At 40.9% G+C, this 8272-nt stretch overlaps 1 long non-coding RNA gene across 1 annotated transcript; it reads left to right on the top strand.

Annotated features, from left to right (window-relative positions):
• The first annotated feature begins 7518 nt into the window (after positions 1 to 7518).
• LOC137578044 (uncharacterized) lies at positions 7519 to 7845 on the top strand. The gene is made up of 3 exons (XR_011032531.1): positions 7519 to 7562; positions 7674 to 7727; positions 7802 to 7845. It is a non-coding gene; the product is annotated as an uncharacterized lncRNA (long non-coding RNA).
• Positions 7846 to 8272: the final 427 nt, after the last annotated feature.

Genomic DNA, 8272 nt, shown 5'->3' with positions numbered 1-8272 from the left:
CTGAGCTGCTATTTTGGCAGCCGCTATCAGCAATTCCATATTATTTCCAACCGCTTTTGATAGCTGACCCGCTTTTTTGATTTGTCCGCGTTTTTGCAAATACATGAACGGTAATATGGGTTTTCCAGGCCGCTTTCTGGTAGTACTGGTGCTCTTTCTAATGGTCCATGAGGTTGATCATCCAGCCAACCTGCAAATTTCCTTTTAAACAAAGGCAAATTCGACCTGCACTTTCGCCATTTTCGATACAAACTATACGAAAACAACCGACTTTTCTCTTTTAAAACTTTAATTTCGATTTCACTCGAAGATCCGGTAGCCACTTGTTCGTGCAACCAGTTATAGACAACTGCATGGTCTTTTGCTTTGTCTTTCTCTTTCACCCATATAGAAAATGCGTCCATATGTAAAAAAGTGAGGTTAGGTGCTAAAAAGTGTAATTGCAAAAAAAGTGGCTGTTTGTGGTTGTTGGGACTTTTACATTTTATAAAGAATTGATTATTCTACGACATAAACAAAGTTTTAGACTGTACAACATTTTAAATTATTTTAATATCGTCTTTAATTCGAAAAATATATTCACTCAAACTTTGTGCACAATATACGCTTAAGGTCAAAAATGTTGCTTTGGCAAAAGCACGTGTTATCTTCAGAGACTTTTTCGCTAGTGTTGGACAACATTAGAAAAAACCAGTATGCAACATTGTGCTTCAGTCTTTTATCTATAAAGTGGCATCAAAACATTTCGATTTCATTAACTTTTAAAAATTGACTTAAGTGCTCAAAAAACGGCTCGGCGTCCCTATGTGCAGTCGATGCAGACGGTTGTGTTCGCGGAAGACAAACTATTGCGTATTCTCAGTCGAGATAACGGTGAAGTGTCAAACGGAATAATCAACAACGACAGAATGAACGAAAACAAAACAAAAACAAAGACTGCACTATAAGTGCCTTAAATCTTGCTTTCTGCTTGTCGGCAGTGGCAAGTACCGTTGCTTGGTCTCCAAGGCCAAATAAACTTTAAGCGGTAATTTCGTACTAAAAACGTGTAGCATACCTATAGGCTGGGCAAAAATTTTAAAAATTAAAAAGTGTGGCGTACTTTTTGGCTGACGTGGCTCCCGTAGCCAAAATCAACATGGACCTGCCATCCACGTCAAAGAAAGCTTCAATGAAGCTTTTAATGCAGAAATCGCAGGTCAAAGGTGCCTTAAGGGCCAAACAGGCCAAGGCAAAGAAGAAGTCGCTATCAGCAGGAATAAGCAACAGTGAGAATGACGATGCTTCGTCTAGTACCGAGCCAAGTGAGATCCGACGCAAGGCCCCTAATCGGAAGGCTAAGCAGTGTCAGGCGACTGCTGACGCTGATAATGTTGCTGGAGTTAACCTTCTCGGCAACAATAGATTTGCACCACTGTCAGATAATGACGACGCTGACGACGACATGGACCAGGATCAAGGTCAAGATGATACCCCATCTGTGGCACCTGAGAAAAGCATCAAGCCACCACCAATTTTCATCTCTGGCGTTGAAAATATCAAGTCTTTGCTCAGTGAGATTGTAGGCGCCATTGGCAATAATAATTTTACCTACAAATCTGGAAGGGACGGCCGTATCCGGGTCATGACAGACACCAAGGAGAGTTTCTTCAAATTGAAGGAATTCCTCAAAAACAAACTCATGCTGTACCAGACTTTCCAGCCAAAGGATGAACGGGCCTACAGAATTGTCATTAAAGGACTCCACTTCTCTACTGACCATGAAGACATCAAGGTGGCCCTGGCCTCTCACCACATCAGAGAAATGCAAATAAAAAATGGCATCAGTCGTGGCACAAAGAAGCCAATGTCGCTCTTCTTTGCCAATCTGGAATCGGCCAGCAACAATCGTGATGTTTTCACAATCAAACGCCTCTGCAGCTGCATTGTGGTCATAGAGCCTCCACTTAAATCAAGAGATGTCCTGCAATGCCACCGTTGCCAAGGTTTCGGGCACACAAAAGCCAACTGCGGACCCCGCTTCGCCTGTGTGAAATGCGGAAGCCATGTGCATGCCACTGCTGAGTGCCCCAAGCCCAAGGAGGCCCCCCCCACGCTAACTGCGCTAACTGTCAAGGAGAGCACACTGCCTCCTACAAGGGTTGCAAGGCCTACCAAAAAGCCAAGGAGCACTACCTACCTAAGGCCAAAGTTTCTCCTCGTGCATCAGGCCCCCGCACCTCGCGCCCCAGGAATTAGTGCTACCAACGTCATGCCTGGCATCTCTTTTGCCAACGTTCTAAGAGGTCAACAACAGCAGCCCCCGCAGCAGGAGCAGCAGCAAGAGCAATCCCCCAATGCTGACATAAGACATGACCCAAAAGTGGATCGACTTGAGGCCATGATGATGAAGATTTTCGACCAGTTTGCGGCAATGACGCAAATGATCATGTCACTTATGGCCAAACTATGCAATTAAGTCTCCATATCCTTATATGGAACGCGAACGGACTGTGCAGGAGCAGGCCAGAGGTTGAGCCTGTCCTCAAGACCAAACATGTAGACATACTACTCGTGTCAGAGACACATTTCACTGAGAAGTCATTCTTCAACATCAACGGCTAAGACGTTATTCACGTCAACCACCCGAATGGAACTGCGCGCTGAGGAGCGGCAGTTATCATTAAAACTGGCTTGAAATATGTGCTCCCTGCGTTTCAGGAGCCCTGGGCTCAGTGTGCTAAGGTGAGAGTAATATCCAAGACTGGAGACACCACTGTTGAGGCTATATACTGCCCTCCAAGATACCTGGTTGCTCAGACTCAATTCCAAGAGCTCTTTGACAGCCTATGTAATCGGTTCGTTGCTGGAGGTGATTTTAATGCCAAACACACGTGGTGGGGATCCCGCATCGTAAATCCTAAGGGCAGGGCCCTTTATAACTGCATGGCGTACAGCAGGTTTGACTGCCACTCCACTGGAGAGCCAACACACTGGCCTATTGATCCCAATAAGATCCCAGATTTATTGGACTTTGCCGTGTCCAAAGGAGTAGACAGACACAGAATTGTTGCAAGCAATGATCTAGACCTTTGTTCAGATCACTGTGCAGTCAAGCTGCTTATTAACATGCCAGCCAGCACGAATGCAGTCAGAAGCAGACTGTTCAAGAGAAGCACCAACATTCAGTCCTATCAAACATGGCTCCAAAATAACTTGGATCCAACGGTTCAGCTGAACGATGGGGAGGACCTGGACGATGCTGCCACTCCGCCACCTACTTCTAACACAAGGAACGTTCCACGCAGAGATGCACGTCTCTGGAACTCGGAAGTTTCCTCACTGGTCGCAGAGAAGAGACGACTGCGTCGTGTATGGCAGAACTCTAGGAACCCCAGGGACAAGGCCGACTTTAACAGAGCGGCAAAGGATCTTAAAGAGCTCTTATACAGTCTCCGTCGAGATTCCTTAGAAAGTTTTCTGCAAAACGTCGAGCCTGGAGATCAGCAGCATAATCTTTGGCGGCTGACAAAAAAACATCATCAAAAAACATCAAGAGGCCCACCAATAGGAAGGAGCCTATTAAGAAGGAAGACGGTACCTGGTGCCGCTCAGACAGCGACAGGGCAGCAGCCTTCGCCAACCATTTGTCTGAAGCCTTCACTCCGTTTAATAGGTGCACACAACTCGAAGCTAGCCAAACGCTAGAGTTCCTAGATGTCCCCTGCCAAATGGCTCTCCCCATCCGGCACGTCGAATCAGATGAACTGCTCGCTGAGATCGCGAAGCTAAAGTCGTCCAAATCGCCTGGATATGATGGCATTGACGCACCATCAGTCAAAGCCCTCCCAACAAATGCAGTTCAGCTTCTCCTCAACATTATAAACAAATGCTTCCTGATAGGACACTTTCCCTCCCAGTGGAAGTGCGCCGAAATCATCCTGATCCAAAAACCTGGGAAACCTGCAGCCAAACTCGCCTCATATCGTCCGATCAGTCTACTGGCAGTATTCTCCAAAATAGTTGAGAGACTATTTTTGCGCAGAATGCGGCCAACACTGGACGAGGCCGGTTTGATCCCCGATCACCAGTTTGGTTTCAGAGAGTGCCATGACACACCGGAGCAGTACCACAGGATCACGGGTAAAATACTGGAAGCATTTGAGGAAAAAAAGTACTGCAACGCAGTCTTTCTGGACGTTAAGCAAGCGTTCGATAGGGTTTGGCACACTGGACTGCTGTTCAAGCGGAAGTCTACTTTGCGGCTCCACGTCAAGCTTTTAATTTACAAAACCATTCTAAAGCCAATGTGGACCTACAGTGTTCCTATATGGGACACTGCCATACGTTCCAAAGTGGACCGCATACAAATCTTCTAAAATAAGACTTTAAGAATCTTGTCCGACGCCCATGTGTTCACCTCAAACAGAGAGCTACACGAAATGCTGAAGATTCCTTGGGTACACGAGGAAATTATAAGAATCACCAAGGCCCATCTGGAGCGGCTTGATGGGCACATTAACCCCCTAGCCATCAACTTGTTGGATAACAGCACCGCCACACGCCGTCTAAGGAGGTTGCACCCATTGGATCTGCCGGATCTAGATGAGGACTAACCCTTCAGCGCTTTTGTATATTAAAACACTTTTGTTACCCAGTAATCTGTACTGTTCTCACATTATTTTAAAGATTCTCACATGTCAACGTATGGTCATGGTATTTGCTTATTATCCACTGTTGGATAGATTGTAAATTGGAGGAACCCAGTTAAATAAAAAAACAAAAAATCAAAGAAGCTAACATCGGCTATGCCGAAGTTTGTATACCCTTGCAGTGCTTGGTAATAATAATTTTACATGTTCAAAATTTGTTTTCTGCAACTCAATTCATCAATATACAAACAAAACAATTTTACTCTCATATTATCACATATGTAAATTTCATAGCATACTCGATTTTTATGAAAATGTTTCTTCTAGTACTTCTAGAGCTATATGATATAGTGGTCCGATCCTTATGGTTTTTCATACTTTATTTTTGCCGGGTAATAAAAACCCCCGAAAAAAAAATTTCAGCCCGATAGCTCTTAAGACGGCTGAGTAAAACGCGTACGCACGGACGGACGGACAGACGGACATGGCTATATCAACTCAGCGTCTCACGCTGATCAAGAATATATATACTGGGGTCGGAAACGTCTCCTTCTGTGCGTTACAAACATCTGATCAATTTCATAATACCCTCTGCAAGGGTATATAAAAAAAAAAAAAATAAGTTTCGAAGAAACCGGGTCTTCTATGGCTTGTGACACTGTTTGAACGTCATCTAAGAATACAGAAAATAAAGATTCTTCCGAGGACGAGGATAAAGACTGGGACTCATGATTATTTTTCTGTACAGCCGTTTCTTTGAAATGTACATTATGTGTGTCGTCGACCTAAGAATACAAAATTAAAAATAAGTTAACATTTGTTTTTCAATTTTAGTTTAGTACAGGTGTAAGTGTTTGACGAGGACAATTTTACTTGTAAGTATAATAACACAAAACAACAAATAGCTAACATGTAGAAACAGGACCTGACATAAATTCATCTTACTTTTCTCAATTCGAATATGCGTTTTGCAATTTTTTTTAAAATTTTGCTTCGCCAACCATTTTCGATCTTTATTTAAAGCACAGTTTACCCGCGGATCCATATACATATATCCCGGCCAACAACGCTTCGTTTGCAAGCAACTTACTCTCCCTTAACTTAATTTGTGCCAATAATTTTTTTTAAAGAGGATTTTGGCTGTTGCTGCATTTTAATTTTAACTCCATCCAAACAATAAAGAAGTCGGTATAGAGCAATTTTTTTTCTTGCAGCTTTATAGTTGCCTCGTATGTATCCTTAAATGCGTCAACATACATCTCCATCCACTCCCAGTCTGTATCAATCATTATAGACGCTTGCATACTTAAAATCTCCTTCAGCTTTAAAAGTTTTCCAACATAATATAGGTAGAATTCCACCTAGTAGCAACGTCGAGCGATGGTATGCATTTATTCTGCTCGATTAAAAAGCGCCTGCAAAAATAAAAATAAAATAAAAAATATAAAATAAAAATTAACTTACCTATAAGTTTTTGTGCGCAATAAATTGCACAATTTGCGACAGCGGGTAATTTTTTCAGTTATGTCGTCTAATTTATTTACGTCATAAACGCATAACTGAAGTGTGTGAACAGCGCACCTTGCAAGCTGTATATTGGCAAGATCAAGTGAATCGAGTTTTTCCATTATTTTTTCCCCTTCAGTATCATCCTCAACAAGTGACTCCTCAGAAGCATCATTTAGAAGTTCAATGGCTTTCACCATATTTCTGCCATTATCAGATGTAATGCTGAAGATTTGATCAAGCTTTATGGCGTAATCATTAAGAATATCCAAAACATTTTCCTTAATATATGCAGCCGTGTGCGAATGGGTGAGCTGAATCATACCCAACGTCTTCACTAAAATTTCGCTCTGCTCCAACGTCGCATTAATAACTTGTAGATTAACGCCCAGAATGGCTTTGTCCATACTAGTAGCAACGTCAATTTTTAAGGAAATAAGCTTTGACTGCACTAAAGCTTTAGTGCACTAAAGCTTTCATAGCATATCTTCTTCTTTTTTGCTTTTAATGGCACTTCGGTGTCCTTGTTGGCGTCACATTCGTTAAAAACGTGTCCATGTTTTGCTAAAAAATGTCGTCTTAAATTTGTCACGTGATGACCTGAGTATATTATAAATACACACAAAATTAGTATTTTATTTTACACCATATATGTAGCACTAAGTGCAACTTAATAAATAAATATTACCTGCAAATTTCATGCCGCACACATAACACACTGATTTGTTTTCATCGGAGTTGAAGGTGAAAAATTGGTGCACTTTTTTACATTTCTCACGACCCATTTCACTAAAAATGTTAATTTTGACGCGACCGCAAAGAAATCACAAACACAAGTGAAAGCGAATCTGATTCGCAAAGCATACTCAAAAAGACTTTGCTTCATTGTGAGAGATTAAAGTGTCCGATAATAACCAGAGCAAAAGAATCGATAAAAAAACCCGTTTTGTTCAGAGCAAAACTGATTCATCGAGCAAACAACTGAAACTGTTGCTCTTTGAGTTTTTGCTCAAACTGTCGGTTTACAACACACAGTGGTTGGGTTTGTATGGAGCGCGCGGCCAAAAGTACTTCTAGAGGAGATAAAAATCTGAAACTTTTTCCGAAATTCAATAAAAATAACATAAATAAAAAACATAAAAAAAATTGATCATATTCAACCTCCTTCAAAAGTTACACCCACTACAGTGGTCGCGCTTGTATAGAGCGAGTGACAAAAAATTGTTGTTATGGAGATATCATTTTGAAATGTTTTCCAAATTTGTATAAAAAAATAATAAGTAATAAAACATGTCTCAAGTCATACATATTCCTTGCCACCCTCCTTCACCCCTATAGAGGTACACTAAGAAAGAAAACTATAAAAAATAAAGTACAAAAATAAAGGAAAATATTTATTCAAACGCAATTAGCAAAACAGAAAATGTAAGAAAAAAATGTTTCAACAAAACAATAATATATTAATAATTAGGTTTACTCATCTATTAACAATTGGAATGCACTGTTTAATAATTTCGTCTTTTTTGTGCAAGGTAGTTTTCTTTGACCAGCAATGAAAGGATCTGAGCTTAAAAGTAATCTATTAAAAAGGTCAGTGTTTGTTGCAACACGTGATATTTTTCTTGTGTGTTGCTCCCTAAATTTTTTAATGTCTTTATTTTTAGACTCTGCGGCTTCTTCAGATAATTCACCTATGGACACAAGCGCATAACTAATTATTTCTGGAGCATGTACCAGAACTTTATGTACAGATGGTGGCATATAGTACCATGGGTACAACTTAATTAGTTGTTTTGCCGTGTCAAGTGCATAATCTCCAAATTTTTCTATGTTTATTTTATAACCAGATGATATGCATTGCAATAATGATGAGCACCTAAGTAAAACATTTTCATCCAATCCTGTAATTTGAGCAGACAATGTTGTATTGGAAAAAAAATTTTCTTGCTGTGTTTCCGTCGTTGGATGTCCCACTTCCTCCACATCTTGGTCGGTCAACTATCAGTCCCATTTTCGTTCGGAAGTCTGCTTGTATTTTGGCTTTTCTACTTCGAAAAGCAGCTTTCTCTTCTGAAGTAGAAACTCGCCAAATTTTTAATTCCAATCTATAGGAAACGTGTATAAAATATTCAAAA

The sequence above is a fragment of the Drosophila tropicalis genome, unplaced genomic scaffold (genome assembly GCF_018151085.1).
Source record: "Drosophila tropicalis isolate 14030-0801.00 unplaced genomic scaffold, ASM1815108v1 contig_1190, whole genome shotgun sequence".
NCBI lineage: Eukaryota > Metazoa > Arthropoda > Insecta > Diptera > Drosophilidae > Drosophila > Drosophila tropicalis.
This window is presented reverse-complemented; position numbering and strand designations above follow the sequence as displayed.